A 22021-nucleotide genomic window follows, 5' to 3' on the forward strand; every position below is an offset into this window, starting at 1 on the left:
CAGTCAGCAGCTGAGACCAGCGTCTCGGGATTGGTCTTGGTGTGTAGTGTGAAGAAGGGACCCAATTTCACTAGGTGTCTCATCCCAACACCATTTACTAGAAAGAGCATCCTTTTCCTCACTGCTCTGTGCTGACACCTTTGTTGTCATGAAAGGTTCATGCACAGTCCCTCTGTTTTTGGACTCGATTTGATCCCACTGGTACTAAGCTGCCTACGTTACTGTAGCTTTGTAATAAGCATCACCTCCTCGTGGACCTCTTCCCACTGGTTCTCCTTCGGGTGTGCCTTGGCTGCCCTTGACCCTTTGCAGATCTATGCATGTTCTAGGATCACTTGGCAGCGTCCAAAAAAATTCTTCCAGATGTTGTTTGGGATGACACTGAACGTATAGATCAGTGTGTGGAGGATCGGTTCTAGTTTTGGGTTATTACAGATGAAGCCTGTGAATATTTTTGTACTCGTCACTTTGTGGACACAGGCTTTCATTTCTCCTGGGAGTAGTTGCGTGTAGGACTGTCGTGGCTGGGTCTCTGGCAGGGGTAGCTTTTGAAGAGAGTGCCCAGCTGTGTTCTAGAGCATCTGCACCATCGTCTATCCCCACTAGCCGTGTGTGAGTCCCAGTGGCTCTGTATCGTTGGGGCAGCACGCGGTCAGTCTTTTCAAGTTGAGGTGTGTTCCAGGTGTGTGGTGATAGTTCACTGTGGTTTTAATTTACATTTCCCACATGCCTTAAATGACACTGAGTATCTTTTTATATGCTTAGTTCATGTAGCTTCTTTGGTGTTCAAATCTTTTGCCCACTAAAATTTTTTTTTCTTATTGGTGGATTCTCTATATATTCTGGATACAGGTCCTTTGTGTTATGTTATACTGTGTATCTCAGCAAAAATATAGAGAAAGTATCTACACACAGAAGGCACTGAACAACTTACGCTTTTCTCACCTACTCTGCAAAATTCATTACCTTTTGTTTGTTTTTACTGTATGTCAAAGAAACTTTAAGATAGGTGAAAGAAAAATCAAACCAAAACAAAAAACCCAGGCACAAGTGTAGCAAGGACACTGGACTCACAGTTCAGAAGGCACCATAACTCTGTGACGTCAAACAAGGATTTACAAGTGCTCCTAGTCTCTCTTTCCTCTTTCCATAGCAGTCAGAGGACCTGACAAGAAAAGACAACATGCATATATGAAATCACCTTTTCCACCATTTTTTCAAACTCTAGTGTCCACCCCCTAACCAGTCAGTTTTGTCACCTACCATGCCTGCTGCACCAGACCTGAGATGAGAGAAAAACACAGCATCAAGTCCCTGTCTTCAAACCTGCACTGCAGGTAAGAAAATACATTTAAAAAACTGAAACTATCAAAACCTATCAACAAGCATAAATTAACATGGCATAAAATCAGCTAATAAGTTCAGAGTAAGGTCACCAATAATATTTTGTCTCCTCCACTAAAATTACACTAAAGAGATACCAAAAAATTTTTAAAGCAAAACATAGCTCAGGGAGGACTGAAAGGAGAAAAAGAAACAGAATTCCGGAGGCTGTGAGAAAAGCTTCTCACGTGGAAGATAAAGACCAAAACAAACAGGAGCAAAGAAGAAAAAACTTGGAAGAAACAGAACTGTAACAGATTGGAAGCACAGTAAAGGACTCAGGCGCTCCAGGAAAGCCAGGTCCTAAGCCAGCACTGGAAAAAGTAAGACTCAATTCCCTTTACACAGCAGCATCCCAGAAGGCTCTGGACTGGCAGCTTCAGTGTGGACAGAACTGGGGGCACAAAGGCAGAGGCCTAAATACAGAGGAGCGGGTGAGGCTGTTTAAGCTGAATTCTCCTGCTCCCCACCCCTCCCCACCCCCACCCCAACCATCCCAATCCCCCACCCCCCAACTCAGCTCCCAGAATCCTATAGTCGGAATTCTACAGGAAAGAAACTGGAGAATATTCTTGAAGAATCTGATCAGCCCAGGAAGACCTAAAGATACCGACACTGGGTATTCCCCCACAAATGGCCCACACAGAATACCTTTACTAAAATTCAAAAGGCCCCACCCATATCAGACAGAAGGAAGGGGGCTGGGAGGGAGGGAAGGACGAAGGGAAGGAAACAACTTGAAAGAAACAGAAACTATACACACTGTCAATAACCTAGTGAGAAGAAGCCACTGCACTCAATAAACAAAAATAGGATGCTCTTCTAAAAGAACAAAAAAAGAGCTCTTGGATATTAAAGAACTGGAAAACAGAAATAAACTAAAAACGAAGATTAAGTCAAACTGAAGACACTCCCTGAAAGCAGAATAAAAAAGAAAGAAGGAAGGGAGGGAGAGAGGGAGGGAAAGAGGGAGGGAGGAAAGAAAAACACACTGGAGTGAAAGTATAAGAAAATTACAGAACCTGTCTAGGAGAGCCAGGTTGTGTTTAAGAGGATTTCCAGAAAGAGTAAGAAACCCAAGGGAGAACATCTTCAGCACAGCAACTCCAAAACATTCTCCCAGAACTAAGGAATGAAAGCTGCCAGAGTGAAGGGCCCCACTGAGCACGCAGAACAGTGGATGCAAACAGACCCACACATCATGACATTTCAAAGGACTTGGGACAAATTTTTAAATTCCTACAAGTTTCTAAAGATGGGAGAAAAAAAGTCACATACAAAGAATGCGAAATTAGAATAAGCTTCTGAACTGAGCACCAGCAATACGGAGAACAGGAGGCAAGAGGGCAGCAGCTCTGGATTTACGAAGGAAAGCGAATGCCCACAGAGACCCCTGCACCAGTCACACTGTCAGGCAAGTCCTCTATCATGTACACTCTCAAACAGCCTACCTCTTAAGCATCTTATCTCAAAAAGCCACTGGAGAAAGTCCTCCACCAAAATGTGAGCATAACAAAGAGGAGGAAGTCACGAGACACCGAAAACATGAGCTTGGATGAAGATGCAGGCGTCTCCAGGATGACGGTGAAGAAGGGAATGTAGAAGGCGGTCCTCACCCTGCCCACAGAAGCTGGATCACCTTTTTAAAGTGACTAAACTCTAGACGGTGTGCTCCACCAAAATGACGAAGTCAGTCAAGAAGGACAAAGACAGGAGCTACCACAAACATGGAACTCAACTCCGGGGAAAAGCCAAGGGATGAGAGAGAAGGGACGTCCGGGGCGCTCCTCAGGGATTGGCACAAGGAGCCTCCAGCTCAGAGGAGGAGAGAACAGAGGGCTCTGGGAAACTGCGTCCCAGAGAGAAAATGTGAAGAAATGAGTCTCCGTGACTGGCCCTGTGAACACTTACTACGAGACTCTGAGAAGGTACAGGGGAAGCAGCAGGTATAAAAAGAACCAAGCACACAGGGGACTGAGCGGTCACAGGAAGACGGACATCCAGCACATCACACTGTGTCCTGTCCACACCGCACTCGCCCCGCAGGCGTCGTCGGTGCCTGACCTCCCTTGGTCCCTCACCGCCTGGAAAGGCCTGTGGAGAGAGCCATTTCTCATCGCCACTGCTCAGAGCCCAGCACAGTGCCTGCCACACGACACACAGAAGCAAAGGTTTTTCTGCATTTACTCATGTTTTCTGCTCTGAATCCCTTTTCCTTTCCAATATGCAAAGTAAAACTTCCCACGTGTCACACACTCTAAATCTGTGCTTCATTAACATGTAAGCGATTCCCTTCCATCACCCTGCTTCCCATGTTCTCAGTTCAGTGTACAACCCAACACGGCCAGCTTCCTGACATCCACCTCTTACCGCGTCCCAGTAACAAGCCTAACCATTACACAGGCACAGCCTGGCGTCAGCGGAGTACTGGTATGCCATGCGCTCCCCTGAGTGTTTTACAAGCACTAGCTCCTTCATCCTCGTAGCCCTAACTAGTTACTGTTAGTATTCCCATCTTATATAAAGGAAGCTAAATGTTAGAGAAACAAGGATATATTTCAAGGTTACACCGCAAATGGGCAAGATCAGGGATTCAAACACGAGCTTATCAGCACTCTTAAGATCGTGATGCTATTCTGGCTTCTCAAATTATTATTGTTAAACCAATGATAATATTATTGTTAAAACAATGAACGATCTGGGCTTTCCAAAGCAAGCATGACAGAAAAATCCTTCCTAAAGCTGAGTAACATTCAACACGACATACTGACAAATTTTAAGATACTCGAATTAAGCAAGTAGGCTGAGCCCCTGGAGAAGAAATGGTCTGCTTGACACTAACTGCTAAATAAGTCCCAAATCCACTATTTCTTAACCCACAACATCCTAACAATGTAAGTTAATTGTGAAGGTCTCCAATGTCTAAAACATATAACCACTTACGTAGACGGCTGTTCCTCTAAGCTCAATCTACCAATAGTTTCTGCACTTAGGCAAGCTGCAACCTACATTCTAAAAAAAAAAAAACCCTAAATCCAAACAAACCAAAAAACCAAAGGGAAGTAACTTTCTGGAAAACCAAAAATATATAAGGAATGTGAATGTAATTATGAAAATCATCTGGGAAAATAAAAACTTCTTTATGCTTCAAAATAATTTTCTAGCCAAAAATACTCAAATACTAGACTATGGAGCTGCTCACAGTGGGGACGGTGTGCACAGGCATTGCTGCGCCAGGGCTGGTACGGGGTGTGCCATCCCTCCAGTACTAAGCGACACTAAGTGAATACGTTATAAAGAAAGAATAAATAAAGTTACTAAATTCTGAATAAACAGTATTAATAACAACACTAGCAGGTTGCCTGCTGTGTCTGAAGAGTAAATGATGACTATAAACTGCTTTCTAGTTCTTAGACAAAATGATCAAACTAAATCAGGGAATGATTAAGATTAGCCTTCAAATTCCCACAGCAGAAACACCTACATTGTTAGGAACTGTATTTGCTGAACATCAGGCTGACTCTTCCCTGAAGTTTCTAGTCATTTATATGACTAGCCACGGACTAGGAAGTGTGTTATACTACTCTTATAAGAGTCAAGATAATCTCTACTTAACAGATGAGAAGACAAAATTAGAGCTTAAGTGACCTGGTCACCATCACACAGGGCGCAGGCTTCAGATCTGAGACTCAAAGCAAAATCCGCCCAAAGCGCAGGCTCTTGACTAGTGCTCCATTCTGCACTTTAATCCCCCCCACCTGTCTCTCCGAGAGACAGCAAAGTAAACCTGGACAGAATAACTGCAGGAGCTATTTAATCAAAAGTAAGTGCTAGCAGGTAGACAGGAAAGGAGCCTGGAATTCAAACCATCATCAAATTAGGAGATTTAACTATAACAGTCTCCTGACATAATACTCTAAATGTGATGGATACACTGCAAACTTCAGCATAGGAAGAACCAGGTAAAACTCATTTCTCCTGAGAAAAGAAAATCAAGGTAAGTCAATACTGAGATGAAACAAATGTCAGAATCAGCCCACAAAGCCTTTAAAGCAGCTACTACGCAAAGAACTCTATAACCAAGCACGTGCTCAATACACTCAACAGCACAAATTCTCTTTTTCTCTCTCTAACCCACTGGTTACAGCCCCCACTGCTCTGTGGAAAGTTCTCTACCCAAAGTTACCAATAATGTCGAAACTGCTGGATCCAGGGCTCAGTTTCCCGGCCTCCCTGAACCTTCCAGCAGCAACTGACAAGAGCCGACCACTCCCCTCCCCTCGGCCCCAGGATGCCATCTTCACGGCTCCCAGGTGCCTCCTCCTCCTCTCTCCTCCCAGTCAATTCCACAGGCCCCCAAGGCTCTGTCTCCTAACATAATATTCTCCTCTTGTCTACGCTTACCTCCCAGGACAGCTCACTTCAAATGCTGTTTCCACGTTAACAACTTTAAAATTTGTATCTGCAGTTCAGACCAGTGGCCTGGCTGCTATCTGGACTGACTGTCTCAGCTCTGCATCACAGCCACCACCTTATACATTGTCCTGCGCATCACAGAGGAGAAGCCAGAACAACATTTCCTGAAACCCCTTGCTGCTACGACTCAGGGTTGGAGGTAACTAGTAAGAGGCACTCGTGCAAGACTGGTAAGGTCAAAGGGAAAATTACTCTCTGGAGGCAGCCGTGGGCAGAAGCATGGGTGCAGGCAGACGCCTAGGGAGAAAAGGGAATTCACCAACTTCGGCAGCTAAGACCTGGAGTGTGGCTTCCACTAAGAATTCCCAGAGGCTCCTGAGAGAGACACCAGGAACCACCTGCTCCAATCACAGAGATCAGGAGCAGTGGCTCCAGCTGTCCAGATCCCTGTTGATTCCAGAACGAGCTCCAAGGAAGCACTCACTGTGACGGCTGCTTCCTTGACCTTCAACTCTGCCAGCCCTTCCTACGGCAGTGATGGATTCTAACTCCTGTATTTAAAACCATCTACAGTGGCTTCTGTTTTCCTGACCTAACCCGGACGGATAGAGTGTACGCTGGGACCAACTTCTACAACTGAGGCCCATGGACCTCTCAAAGCTCAGGCCAGGTTCTTCCCTACAACTCTCTTCACACTGACTTCTCATCTGTTTATGATAGCCCCTGCTTCCAACTGCTGAGGCCAAAAACGACGGGTATCACCCTTCCACACTCCCCACCCAATCTTGTTGCCTTTTCCAGCAAAATGTGCCCAGAAACTGTGCCCTTGGCATCACGTTCACCAGCGCCACCTTGACTCGAGACACCATCATCATTCTCCCAGGTGACTGCAGCAGCCACTGAGCACAGGTCTGCCTCGGCCACCCCAGTGCCTATTCTCAACACAGGAGGTGACTTGCAGTCTCAGTCAGATGCACCATTTCTCAACTCAAAACCCTAAATGGTGGTCCCTCAGCTGTGTGGGATGACAAGAAGTTAATTGAACCAGTTTGACCACACGACCAAAGAAATGTGCTAAGGAAAAACAAACCTGTTTTAGACTCTCAGCCTTTCAGCAAGAAGAGCTGCTCAGAGTTGAGGACATTGGGAACAGCATCAATAATCAATAAGAGAACAAGACAAGAGATTCTGAGTGGAGCCAGCCAACGTTACCCACTCAGACATTGCTCATTCAAGGAGTCAACAGCACTGAGGAACTGGCCGGCAAGAATAGTCCATGTGGAGCCGCACGTGAGAGGACTTTCAAAGACCTGGCGAACACACTAATCTAACCTAGTACCAGCTGACCTGGAATACAAACAACAGTAAAAATACATGGGGAGCAAACGGGTTAGCTGGACAAAGGTTTACAAAGGTTATGAAAATGTGAGATGTTTAAAGCATTTAAGCAGGGTTATTTGAACTACGGGCATGCACCGTCTCACTCATCAGCAGGCACTGTGCGGGAAGTATGTTACTTTATCGTGTGTTACCGAAACGGCAGCATCAACAGCAGACGTCACTGAAACATCCCAGCTTGTCCTACCACACGGCAGTTTAATGGTGTCTGGTAGGTCTTGTCGTAACTTCTTGACCTGAAAGCCAAGAGTGAAATTTTTCTGAAAAAGACGCTCCTTCAGTTATCACTATTACGGGACACTGTATTCAGTGAAACTAGCTTCTGCTAAAGACTTGATAATGCTTCTCAGTGACTGCAACCTAAATTTATCAGGCACAACTGTGCTTCTATGAGGGACTTCTACTGCAGTGAAGCTATTTCAGTGACAGCCAGCGTTCGCATCCCAAGTCACACCGTGCTCCTTTACACACTTCCCGTGCTATCAAAAGCCAGAACGAGGAGTGAGGTTTCCATCCCCAAATTCGCTGCAGATATATTTTCTAAGTTTAAGCTACAATTTCAGCAGCATTTTTTGAACCTTAATGCAAGTACAATGAAAACTTACATATTTCAAAATCCATTTAACTATGCAATTGAGGCACCCCTCTAACCATCAATTGGAAGTGATTAATCCACAATAAAATGACATGCTAGAAGGCAAATATCAAGAAGAATCTAATAGAATTCTATAAATGCCTTCCAAGCAATGAATATGCTCAATTAAAATGATACACTCCTGCAATGATGTCAGGACCTGAGCGTACCTCTCAGCATACAGACATTTCACATATGCAATACGTGAAACCTCCCTGGCAGATCAGCATTAAGAGATGAGTATTTGCCATTGATTTTGATGACAAGGAGCACTAACTTTGAATTCCAATTAAGAAAAATGGTATCCCTCTCCTTTCCCAAAAGAGAATTCCATTCTTCTCATGAGTAGACCTCTATCATAAAAAAATTATACTGTTATAATTTGGATTCTGTCAATGCAAAACTTGTAGAAAGGTGTTCTCTCTTGCTACAGAAGTACTTACATAATATATCTAACCGTGCCTATCCGTCTGCAAAACCTAAAGCATTTCCCATGTGCCCCTTTACAGAAAAGTTTGACAATCCCTGTCTGAGTCAACTAAGCCCCCACATCTTCTGCACATGGGGACAGTTAAGACACATTTCACCCATCTTCAACTTTCTCAATTCATTTTCTTTTTAACTTAGGTCTGCCACTTTACATTCATTCCTGAAAAATTTTACCTTATTGATCTTAGCATTCATTACAACCTGTCAAAATATTTTACAGTTCTGATTCTAAAAATGAGCTGTCTCCAAGCATGACTCCTAATCTTCATTCAAGTTCCTCATAAAAACATTAGGACAGGTGTCAAGTATGACACACTTCTGGAGACATCTTCACTCCAGTGTAGAAATAATAATAAAGTAATAATTTCTTGAACTCCCTAGTAACGATAGAAATAATAACGTCTTTGGGCTTCATGCAGTAAAGCATTAACCTTGCCCAAAGAAAGGTTCTGTCCTGGTGCAGCTCCTGGGAAGTCACCTCTAAGCCCCTGGAATCTCCTGCCTGATAAGGCTGCCTTAGCTTAGCTGAGGGCCTGAGGTCACACATGCCTCAGAAGAAAGTACATTCATTTTTGGTGATGGCGTATCCTACTTAAAAGTGACACCTGTCCATCTCATAGTCATGTGACTATTAAGATTTGCCCAACAGAATGTAAACTTGAGCTCTGTGTAATGTACAAGAGCATGCGGAAAACACATCACGCCCACTGGAGCCCCACACACCTGGCTGGCAGTCTAGTGTCTTGTTTTGTCTCTGCAGGGAGGAGAGGTAGGGGTTGGTGCAGTTCCACCCAGAAGCGGCTGCGTGTGTTTGGGATTTACTTGGCAGCCTGGAATACACCACGTTCCCAGTGACATTCCTGTGACTTGGGATGGTGAGCCTCCCTCACTAAGTCTCTGCAGAGGCCAAATGTGCACGACTAAGAACATGGAGCACCTCCCAGGGTGACGGGCTCCCTTAATAACCCACGGAGAGTCCGGGAGTTCGCCCCCAAAGGAAGAACACCACATTGACACACGGTTCTGCTTACAATTTAACTTCTGAGGATCATGGACCTAGGAGAGAATGTTTCTTTCTCAAAGCAGCTGTGAGTACTAGTATACCCAAGGGCAACAGAGCTTCGTGAACGTGGTACCCAGGAGAAATCCAGGAGCAGTGCTGGAGTTACCCTGGACCCCTCTCCCGGCCCTGCCATGGCATCTGCCTGGTCGGGGCCGGGATATTAACTCAGAAACAGGCTTCAAATTATCCCCTTCTCTCCAGCTCCTCAGCCGCACACTTAATCAAGGCCTTCTTCAGTTGTGTGCACATAATTACTTGATTGAGAGAACGCAGGCTGTGAAATGGCACCACCTGACCTCTGCCCGTGACTTCATTAGCCAGTAACACACGCAGCCACATTCTGAGTGGCAGACGCGTGGTGCCTCCCCTTCTAAAGTGCATTGCTGTGACGCCTCCTGCACAGAGCCTGTAACCCAGTCCACACCTTCCCCACCGTTTAACTCCACTCCACATGGAATCCAGCACAGACAGCTTCCATCCTGCCTGTAACACCAACCTCACCTCCTTCCCCGCCCAGCCCACCCCAGACTCCAGACTGGCAAAGCCCCCTGCCCCTCACACCTCCACAGCTGTGCACAGGTTGGGTCCTGTCTTGAAGGCCCTTCCTGCTTCGCATTTTCCACTGAGCTTCTACAGATTCTTTCAGACAGAACCTGCAGTGGCTGCCGCATCTGGTCGAGAGCCAGTTTTTGATAGATCCTGGGCTGAGACTAGTTTTTACCTTTTTAAAAGGTTAAATAGGGAAAGAAAAAAAAAAAAGATATGTGACAGGCCATCTGCGGCCTGCAAAGCCCGAGGTGTTTACTGTCTGGCCCTTACCAGAGAAGGTGTGCCGATGCCTGACCATCTCTCCAGTCCTTAGAGCACTACTGTGACAAGGCTACTGTCACGCCACACTGCGTCCTGCGGCCTGAGCCAGCCCCGCTCCCCTCTTGTCTGTACTGCCAGGGCCAAAGATGGGCATTTAATAAATACTGAACGAATGAATGAACTGACAAGACGAGCTCAGGAACAGACCAGGCAAACACGTGAGCGGAAGAGCCCGGGCCTGTGTCAGTCTGGTGGAGACCCTAACCCCAGCACTTCCCATCTGTCCACACTGTACACAGCAGCTACATATACCCCCAGAGGCTGAGATCGTAAACACTAGACTTTGTAGACAAGGACACTAAGAATCAGAGAAACTAAACAACTTGTCGGAAGTCACATGAAGCAGAGGGTACAGCTCAGTGGTGGAGTGTGTGCTTAGTGTGCACAAGGTCCTGGGTTCAATCCCCAGTATCTCCATTAAATAAGTAAATAATAAATAAATAAACCTCATTACCTCCCCACTAAAGAAAAAACAAAACAAAACAAAAAAAGAAAGTCAAGTGACAACAGGCAGGGAGGCATATCAGAACCCAGGGTTCTGTTTCCCAGATGAGACGCTCTTTCTATTAACAAGACCTGCCCTTCACACAAACTACGTTCCTAAACACCTTCATTATCAATACTTGACACGTTAAGGGAGAGATGAAATTTAATTTGACTCATTATTTAACTTTGATCATTTAAGTCAGGGTTATTTTTTGTAAACAAATAAAACAAAAATGAAGTAGATACCCAAAATAAGCACTAGGCTAAAAGACCTTGGTATAACCACAAACTAAAAATTGGTTTTTTTCTAAAACAGTCCTTGAGAAAGTAAAATTAAACAGCTTAATTAACAAACGCCACTGAAAGGAGGCAGCTGCAGCCTCAGCACGCGCCCCTGCCTGTCAGCTAAGCTGAGACACACGGGCAGTGAGCAGTCACCTGTCCTTAAGCTTCAGTTTGGGCAGAAGAGCCCAAAAGCTGATTAACATACATTAACACCTCACCTTCAGGCAGGAAATAAAACAAGTGTTCCCAGAGACAGACATGAAATATAAGAAACTCTACTAACTAAAAAAAAGTAATAAACAAATAAAAAATTTTAAAAAAACTACTAATTAAAAAATTTAGTCTACTCTACTAGTCTATAATCCTTATGCATAGCTGGAGTTTAAGTAGCTAGGTGCTCAGAAGTTTCTGAGTTAGGACGATGATGTAGCCAAACTGAACCATGATTTCAGTCTATTAGAGAAAACAGTAATTTCAAAGAAGCAGTTCCATACAGAATACATTTTCTGACTACAATCCAATTTTAGAAACGAATCACAAGGCACATCAAAAAAAAATGCATTCATTTGGAATTTATCAAACACTAAAATAAATCATGAGTCATCAAAGGAATCTTATTAGAAATTAGAAAATGTCTAAAAACTGAACATATGTATTCAATGAAAGAATAAACAGTTTATAAACTAAATAATAAAAATACCTCACATCAAAATTCACACCTTGGGTAGAGAAAGATTCCTTAAATGAGGCAAAATAATAATAATCATAAAGGAAAAGACTGATAAAGTGGACGATATTAAAATTAAGAACTTTAGTTCCAAGATACCTCTAAAGTAAAAAGACAAAGCACAAACTGAAAGAAAACACCCACAACTCAGAATGACCAAGGTTAGCAATCCACACACAGGAAGAACAGCTACAAGTCCATAAGAAAAACACACAAAGAAAATTAGGCCAATGTTCACAAGTCCTTCAGAGAAGAGAGAAGGGATATGGCCAGTACACTAAAAGAGGATCAGCACAATTAGTAGTAAGAGAAATCCAATTTAAAGCCACAAACAGCTACTATTGCATAACCACCAGAATGGCAAAACTGAAAACAAAAGACAAAATAAATTCCTGGCAGGGATGCAGAGCAACCAGGACTCGTTCCTTCTCTTATCAGTGGGGATGTAAGTTGGCAGAGCACTTTGAAAGCACTTTGGCAGTAAGCAGTCAAGCTGAGGACCGGCCAGCCCCAACCGGCAACCGCACTCCTCTGCCTGCAGGCTAGGCATGTCCACGCACGTGGGCAGCAGGAGGCTGTACAGCAGTGTTTGCAACAGCAGAAAACTGGATACAACCCAAGTGCCCACCAACCATAGCCCAGACTACACAACAGTGAATGTGAACAAACAGTGACGCTGTCCGGGCCTCCGACAGTCTCAGCATCACAGCGCTGAGGAAAAAGGCCACGCAGAAACACACAGCGTCATTCCCTTAACATAAAGTTCAAAACAGACAAGACCAGCCCAGAGCAGAAATGATAAACACAATATTCATTCAGTGGCCGCTGTTCTAAATGCTGCAGATACAGTGGTGAACAAGACAGCCATTCTGCCTGCAGAGTTCCTGTCACAGCAAGTGACAAAGAAAAGTAAAGCCGGATGACATCGGATGGTGAAGGGCCTGCAGGAGGAGGGCGCTGAGGGGGCTGGCGGGAGGATGGGCACTGAGGCTCTGCACGTGGGGGACGCTGGGGCGCAGGCCTGCAGGGGGGCACGCTCCACATCCAGGGGGCTGCGGGGGCCCGGCCTCGCTCGCTCGCTTCTCCACACCAGAGGGGCACACTGCCACCCAGGCCAATCCGGCCCCATTGCTGCTTCCTGCACAGCCCATGAGCTAAGAATGGTTTCCATACTGTATGTGACAAAAGAAATAATTAAAAGAATCATAACATTTTGCAGCATGTGAAATTACATGATATTCAAGTTTCAGGGTTCAGAAATGTAACTGTACTGGAGCAGAGACAACTCATGCCTTCACCTGTGGGCAGGCCGCCCCCGCGCTGGAAGGGCAGGCTGAGCGCTGGCGACAGGCGGCAGTGGCCCGCGGAGCCTAGTGCTTCCTGTCCAGCCTCCACAAAAAAGCACCCAAACTTTGAAAACTGATGCCATGCTACTCAAAGTAGGGCCACGGACCACAGCACTGGCACCACCTGAGAGCTGGCTAGAAATGCAGGATCTGATGCCGCACCCAGACAGACTGAATTAGAACCTAAAATTTAACAAGATCCCTGGATGACGTATGTGCATTTTACAGTCTGAGAAGCCCTGACACAGTGCACACAAGCACTGTATTTTGAAGTAGTTTATCCATTTCAAAGACACACCCTAGAACAGTTCACCTGAGCTTGCACCTCTTCTACCTGCTCTCTGATCCCAAAACAAAGGGAGACACATGCTGGCAGGCCACTCCCCAGGTGGCCATGAGGAGGGCTGAAATGACCACCTCATGTCTGTGACCCTGACTTCTTCCCCAGCCACCCTGTGTCCCACTTGTCCTCTTCATCTTTCGGACAGAGCCAGCGGAGCCAGGCCCCACTCACTGAGCCGGCTGAAGCCCTCCTCCCAAGTAGCAGACTACAGACAAGGGCTGCAGGCACCAGGCCCAGAAGCCCCCGGGAAGCCAGCAGAAGGGGGGCAGTCAGGGCCGCTCCAGCACGTCCTATGATCCCACCAAGTCCTCCCAAGACTGGTGCTCTGAGAGATAAAACAGAGCTTCCCACCCAGCCCTGACAGTAAACACTCTTCCCAACTCACAGAAAATACTGAGTGAGTGGACGGACTGTCCTTTCAGAACATCTTCCTAAATCTGTGGCTTCTGCCACCTCTATTCATACTAGGACCTAATGTAAGGTGCGGTAAACCAGCCTTGGCCTGCTCCCACCAGCACGGAGCTCTGCCTGCACCTTTCTCCCACCCAGCACACCTCCTCCAGCCTCCCCTCGCCCCCAAGCTAATTCTGTTGATCCCTCCAGAGTCGGGGCCCAGGCGGCCAACAACACCCTGGTCACTGGACTACGACCAGCCCAGGACAGGCATTCAGCTCAATACAGAGTAAATGTGTTCACAAAGTCCCAGCTAAATGGGCAGATTGGTGAGTTAACCGTAAGTACTCAGTGGCTTCCTCATCCGTGCACCACAGCTTCCCCGCTCCCCACCCACACCGGTCTGCGCACCCACACCGCCCAGTAAGCCTACTGAAGGGGCTCAATCATGTTTGGGCTGGATTCCAGAAAAAGTCCAACTTTAAGCAGCAAGGACACCTGTGTGGGTGGCTCTCCACCCACAATCACAAGGCCCGGCGAGGTTCCCAGGGCCGAGCCCGTGCCATCCAGCAGGACCTCCTGCGACGGGGAACACGCTCTGTACCTGCACTGTACCCCGTGGGCGCCACATGTGGGTGCTAAACCCTTCATTGTATTTCATCTTAATTAAATGAAGGAGATCATTCCTCGGCTCCTTAACTGCAGGTTATGCTATTCGGTCCAACCCTCCACTGAAAAAGGCTTAAAAAGATGGACAGGACACTCCAAAAATCTTAAAAGCAAGCAAAAACTGACAGGACCATCAGGAAATACCTGGTCAAAATTAAAGTAAAATCAGGAACCCAAAGAGAGAGACAAGCACAGAAACCACCTCTGCCCTGAAGTCATTTGCCAATTCTGAAATTTTCAACTTTCCTTTACATAGCAGTGCAGGGAAAGAAGGACAGGAATCAAAGGCTGCCCCCCCCCCCCCCCCGCCAAGTGTCTCCCCTCCTCCATAAGCAGGACCCCAAAGGCTACACAGCTCAGGATGAGAGTAAACCAAAAGTGAATCATCTCAGCATAAAAATTACAGGTCTATGTGGTCCACAAAACCTCAAACCCTGACTTGGTTTAAGGTGATCCCAGACTGGCTGAAGCAAAAATGCTCTCTGGAGGCAGCTACCTGCATTCTCAATTCAAAAAGGTCCTACAAGTGGTTTGGATCCATATCCCACACTATCAGCAAAAACCATCTCAAAATGAATCATAGACCTAAATGTAAAACCTAAAACTATTAAAATTCTAGAGACGGGAGAAAACAGGAGAAAATCTTTGTGACCAAGGATTAGGTAAAGACTTCTTAAATACAACACCAAAAAAGAACAGTCCATAAAACAACAAACTGATAAATGGGACATCATCAAAATTTGTAACTACTGCTCTTCAAGACACTGTTAAGAGAATGAAAAAAACAAGCCCTAGCATGGGAGAAAAGCATACAACATATCTGAGAATAGACCTGTATCCAGAATACACAGAGAATTCACCAATAAGAAAAAAAAATTTTAGTGGGCAAAAGATTTGAACACCAAAGAAGATACATGAAGTAGGAATATAAAAAGATACTCAGTGTCATTAAGGCATGTGGGAAATGTAAATTAAAACCACAGTGAACTATCACCACACACCTGGAACACACCTCAACTTGAAAAGACTGACCGCGTGCTGCCCCAACGATACAGAGCCACTGGGACTCACACAAGGCTAGTGGGGATAGACGATGGTGCAGATGCTCTAGAACACAGCTGGGCACTCTCTTCAAAAGCTACCCCTGCCAGAGACCCAGCCACGACAGTCCTACACGCAACTACTCCCAGGAGAAATGAAAGCCTGTGTCCACAAAGTGACGAGTACAAAAATATTCACAGGCTTCATCTGTAATAACCCAAAACTAGAACCGATCCTCCACACACTGATCTATACGTTCAGTGTCATCCCAAACAACATCTGGAAGAATTTTTTTGGACGCTGCCAAGTGATCCTAGAACATGCATAGATCTGCAAAGGGTCAAGGGCAGCCAAGGCACACCCGAAGGAGAACCAGTGGGAAGAGGTCCACGAGGAGGTGATGCTTATTACAAAGCTACAGTAACGTAGGCAGCTTAGTACCAGTGGGATCAAATCGAGTCCAAAAACAGAGGGACTGTGCATGGACCTTTCATGACAACAAAGGTGTCAGCACAGAGCAGTGAGGAAAAGGATGCTCTTTCTAGTAAATGGTGTTGGGACGAGACACCTAGTGAAATTGGGTCCCTTCTTCACACTACACACCAAGACCAATCCCGAGAGTATTATAAAGTTAAAGGGGAAAGGCGAAATCATAAAGCACTTAGAAAAGTACAGAGGAACTAAGTCCATAACATTAAGGTGGGGAAAGACAGAAAAAGCACCAACTATAAAGGAAAAGACTGATAAAATGCACTACATTAAACTTAAGAACTTCTGTTCATCATCAAAAAAAAAAAAAAAAAAAAAACCAACAACCCACCGTTGAGGCAGTGAAACTGCTGACAAAGTAGGAAGAGACAGTAGCAAAATATATAACAGAAGACTTGTGGTCTGAATATATAAAGAAGTCTACGAATCAATTTTTTAAAACCTAATAGAAAAATACGGACACTTCACAAAACAGTGAATCCAAATGGCCAGTAAATGTACAGAAAGATGTGCAACCTCATTATAACCAGGAAAAGGCTATTTAAAACCACAAGGCAGGAATCCTACAGAAACCACCAGAAGGGGTGGTGAGGGGAGACTGACAGGAGACCAGAGACAGAGCTGTGCTGAAGACGCTATCAGAGAGAAGGCTGGGGACAGTTCCTGAGAAGTAATGGGAGAATGCTACTGACATTACTGAGAAGCTGCCCTGAGCTGGGCGCTCTGAAGTCCACTCAGCCCTCTGTATCCACCTGTTCCACACTGAAAATACTGGGAAAAAATTCCAGGAAGTTCCAAATAAAAAAACTTGAATTTGTCACACTGGCAGTAATTTACATAGCACTGCACTGTATTAGGTACTATAAGTAATCTAGAGATGATTTAAAATATACAGGAGCATGCGCATAGGTTAAATGTAAATACTACACCATTTTACATAAGGGACTTGAGCATCCAAGCGATCTGGTATATGATCTGGGAAACAACTCCACAGATAACCAAGGGACGGCTCCTCATTTAACAGGAGTCATATTAACAAAAGACCATTAACTAGAAATTTAATTTCATCTGACCAACTTTAAGGAGAAAGAAATTGTTCCAAACAGCTCTTTCCCACCAGCTCACATCTATTATTTTGCCTTCATAGAGCTGCAGTTGACTGAAAGCTTGATCACGAGGAGGGGATGTTGGGCGGGGGTAAAAATTCACATGGAAACAACCTGCTTCTCACTGTTTTCAGATTTTATCACACTTAATTCCATCTGTCTTTGCCTAATTCTTCTTCTCTACCTTTGTAACAACTTTCACATACTTAACACCACCTTACCACAAAGCCCCCACTAAAGAGCCATTTGCGTTAGTCTTCATGGTTGACCCCTTCCAGGGCCTCAGCAGGAGAGACTCTTCCTCAGTCAGCAACAATTCCTGACTGACCTTACACTACTGTAGTAAGAGGAAGCTGTGAGGGGACCACGGACATGTGACGGCTAACACAGAATCCTTCTCCCTGAGCTTACAACATGCTGTTTACCAACAGATGCAAGCAGTTCTGCATTAAACATAAATAAGGCACGTTATTAATCCCATCTTGGTGTACTCACTTTTACTTAGCCTTTTTTTTAGGGAAAAAGGAAAGGACAAAAAGCAAAACAAAATTTATTAAATCTAGATGTGAATTTAATGCTAGGCATAGAATCAATTCACACAGTACTGCTTCATTAGTCACCCCAAGAATTGGCAATCACTCTGACTCTAGTATGAGCTAGCCAATTTTTCAGCACCAAAACAAAAGGGAACGTGTGCCTTAAGCACTCACATGTACACGATCTCCTGCTATTTGCCAAAAGCCACAAGTCTAGGAGCCAGACAAACTATATATCAACATAAGACTGCTCATTTAAAATCCGCACCAAGATTAAAAAGAATTAAGCGGTCTCAGCATTAAAGACTGCTGCCTGAAGTGAAGGCAGTCTTGTCAGCAAATCTAAGTGGTGAAAAAGAGACCACACACATACCTCTGCCATTTATGACCAACTTTTGCCTGTAACGACTGGCATTTCTTTCAAAGCACTCTAAAGGAGGGGTTCACAAACACCAACATGCATCGAAAGCTCCCGGACAGCAAGTTAAAACCAAGTGCTTGGCCGGCCCCCAGAGTCAGCAGGTCAGAAGCGGGGGTGGCATCTGCACCTCTAACCAGTTCTGGGAGAGGTGCTGCCGGCGAACTGTGCCTCCTGCGAGAACCACAGCAAACAACTAAGGGGAAACTTGCTGAGGAAGAACAACCTGCTCCTTCTCACCCAAATGTTGACTCTTCCCCAGCTAAGTTAAGGGAAGCAACCTGTCACTCTCGGAAAGTTTTATTTGAACAACAGTAGGACAGTAAAGGGCTTCAGGGACAGGTTCCGGGAGAGCTAGCATGCTGTATAACCTGCACTGTAGCAACAGGAAGGTGACTTTTTAACAATGGTTTCAGGGCATAATGTAAAACCCTTGTAAAGCATCCAGTGAATCCAGCTGATTAGGAAAAGATATATCACAGCTTCTGGACCAGTAATCAAGGACTTTTCATAAATCCCACTCATCTTCTGTCACCTTGGGCAATTTTCTAAGTCTTCAGAACTTAGGCTGAGTCCTAATGCATACAAGAGCAATTCTTACAAGATAACTTTCTAGGAAAAAAGAACATTTCAAAATTGTCACAGAGCAGAGCACTACTTTTTTCCTGGCACAGGTTTGAGGACAGCAGTAGTCTAAAATAAAGCAGACACAGATAAGAATACAGATAACCCAATTCTTCCCTGGGGTCAAGTCTCATGTGGCTTTTAAGTGAGGTCCTTTACCAAGCCAAACAAAAACCAAGACTAATGCAACAGCAGTTCTCCAATAATGATTCTCCAATAGTTAATAAGCTGGGGTTCTTTTATTCAATAAAAATTTATTGTATCAGACACTGGGAAAGCAATAGTGTGAAACAAAGTTTCTGCCCTCATGGTGCCTAAATCCTCATGAAGAGACACAAAATCCACTAAAAACCTACAACATATAAAGTGATTTAAGCTCCTTCTCAGGCCAGCAAAGGCAAACACGGTGCTGTGGTCATCAGTGACAAGGAGCACCAGTTCACAGCAGAACCCAAACCACCAGATGGCAGGACTTTCAGCACAGAACATGGAGGCAGCAGGGAGACCCTGGGCACAGACAGCCCAGACGACTTTCTAGGTTCTCCAAAACCTTGGTTTTGGCTCGCTGGCCCCAAATAAAGGAGCAGAGTATATGTCAACTCTTAAAAGCAGAATGGAAAATTCTAAGTTGGTGAGAATGAACACATTCATTTCAGAAACATTTCCAGAGCAGCAGCGTGTCAGACTATAAATACCAGGATTACAAGGGGCTCACACTTGTGTGAGAATTGCACAATCGGTTTTTCCCTTACACACTCTGTGCTTCCCACAAAACTGTACTCAAACAATCTACACCCCAACAAAGTCACCAATGAAAACCTCTGTAGTGTGGAGGTTACTAAAGCACGTCTTTTGACAAATAAAAAGCATCAATCACTGTACCATGCACTGTATGTTTTTACCTACCTAATTCTGAATTAATTTCTAACAATTTTGGTATATTCATTAAAATGTTCACCTACACTATATTGGCCAGACTGGAACTTCACGGTCTGAAAGTGTGGGAGTCAAACAGAAAATACAATTATCCAAACCTTCCCAGACACGGTCATTACACTAGCACACTACTTACTCCTGCTCCAAAACACTGCAGTATGGTTTCAAAGGCTGCTGCCTTCCAGCCAGGGAAGCCCCACACACGCTGCTGGGAGCCTGCACTGGACAGTCCCTCAGGTCTGGCCAACCAGGACCTGCCACCTGTGAGCTGCAGGCCCAGGGTGAGCTGCCCTGGCTACACTTGCAGGGTTTCACCTACAAAACGAGGCTGTAAAGAGCACGACAACAAGAGTTCTGGTGAGGAGTGAAGGAGCTGGAGCAGCACAGCACCAAGCTCAGGTCTGGCTCAGGTGTTCAACAAACGCAACTTCCGGAACAGAGCCCCTCCCATATGTAATTCGCCAGTAAAAGATAGTAACACCCACAACAACACGCAGTACCCACGCAGGCACCCAGTAAAGTTCTTCCCCAGCACTGGATAATATTCAAATGTGTAACTTTAGTCATTTTTCTTGATCTGAAAAAATGAGTTTATAGTAAATGGCAATGTACCTGAATATGATTTAGGCAGCATTATTTTAACTAAATACAGTTTGTAAGGAAACATCTTCATGTTCTTAAAAATAGGTAAACTTTGTGGTGATGCTACTAGTATTTTTCTCTGAGGCTTCCAACTGCTAAAGAGTAGGAACAGTGCCACTCGGGGAAAAACATCTATTTCCTACTTTTGTCTATAAACCATTTCATTAGTGTGTATGCAAATCAGACTATGATTAACAGTCTTTGCTAAAAATTCCATTTAAACTGGAAGTTTAACTATACTTGATTATATGAATTTTATTTGTATCATACAGCCTAGTAGAAAACAATAAATTGTTGTAGATAGAAACAGAGGGGGTTCCTCTGCTGCTTTATAATCAGAAACACATTTGTGTAGTTCTGAACAGTAAGAATTGGCACAATTCCTAGAAATTAATGCCAGGAACTGGTAGATATGAATTTCATTTCTCTTGTACTAGGCTGCCTTTTGGTAGCCATGAAATGAAGAAAAAAAAAACCTTGCCAAAATGTCAGTAGAGAGAAAAAGTAATAAAGGATCAAATAACCCACTACTAAAGAGTTTCACAGAGAAGAAGGAAAAAAACCTAACTTCTATATGTAGTGGGTGAGACAGAGAAACACAGGTGCACCCAAGGTGAGCTGGAACTGCTCTCCATCCTTTTCCATTCCAAGGACCCTTCTATGGATTGATAAGCAACTTAACACCTGAATGCTTATTTGCATTCATAAACTTCCTGGAGTGCATTACTATTGACTCAGATAAGGTCATTTACCTTGCCCAATTTTTTTTAAATAAACATTGTAAGTAACTTATATAGACATATGTAAAAATTCTCAATGATTCCCACAGTAATTTTTTGCTAATTATTTAAGGGATTTTAAGTATGGAGAAATTAATGAAAATACGTTCTTAAACTGGAGCTTCCAGGCAAAATACAGTGCTAAAGAAACGAAACTTTTCTGATTTACTAGCAAAAAAAAAATTCATTTCACAAATATGATAAAAATAACAAAACTTTTAACATCACTGAGATTTAAAACAAGTTACTCTACGTGAAAATTTGCCCAAATTGCAAATGTTTAATTTCAAAAGTTAAAGATTTACATATTGTATTAACAATTTGAATTGCATCTTTTGTTACCCTTAAGACAACTTTTAATTATTTTTCTCAAAATTAAGATACCTTAAAATACAGGAAGAAAGGTTTCCATAAAATCTTTAGAGATATGAACTAATAATCTACCTCTCTCACTTAAAATAACACCCAAAGAAAAACCAATAATTTTAAAAATTATCTTTTACTACATATAATATTTTATTATATTGTAGACTATATATGCATATATAAAATATAACAGAATAAGTTCTTCTGAGGGAGCTAACCAGTATTTTTTTTAAGAGGTTAGCTTTAATAATACAATTTGTTATTTAGACAAGTTCTCCAACTTCCTAGTAAGAAAAATTTTCTAGCTGGAGAACTCAGTTTTGAGAACTGGGACATTACGTTCTATACTTTCCATCAATGGGCACGGAGTGTTACAGAAGCGATTTTAGCTAAAATCTTTTTAATGACCCTTACTGCCTCTCCTAACTGCCACTTTCCCCAGACATTTCACTCCTGATCCCACAACGACTTCTCGCGTTCAGTGACTGCCAGCTTCCGAAGATCTCGAGTAGGAGTCCCCACGCTCTCGGCCCCCACACTTAAATACTAAGTTTTGGAGTCAATGTCTTTATTTATCCAAGG

General features: G+C 44.1%; 1 protein-coding gene across 14 annotated transcripts in view; it reads right to left on the reverse strand.

Moving 5' to 3' along the window:
* PTK2 (protein tyrosine kinase 2) overlaps positions 1-22021 on the reverse strand; it is a 202185-nt gene that overhangs the window by 178149 nt on the left and 2015 nt on the right. For 2 of the 14 annotated variants that reach the window (XM_074353164.1, XM_074353165.1), the window contains exons 2-3: positions 7332-7433; positions 1075-1165 (exon numbers count right to left, since the gene is read on the reverse strand). The exons of 10 other annotated variants lie outside the window; for them this stretch is intronic. The gene's annotated coding sequence lies outside the window, so the exon portion shown is untranslated. The remainder of the gene's footprint in view (positions 1-1074; positions 1166-7331; positions 7434-22021) is intronic. 2 more of the 14 variants (XM_074353161.1, XM_074353162.1) reach the window with 1 other exon arrangement.

This window comes from Camelus bactrianus, chromosome 25 (assembly GCF_048773025.1).
Source record: "Camelus bactrianus isolate YW-2024 breed Bactrian camel chromosome 25, ASM4877302v1, whole genome shotgun sequence".
Taxonomy (NCBI): domain Eukaryota; kingdom Metazoa; phylum Chordata; class Mammalia; order Artiodactyla; family Camelidae; genus Camelus; species Camelus bactrianus.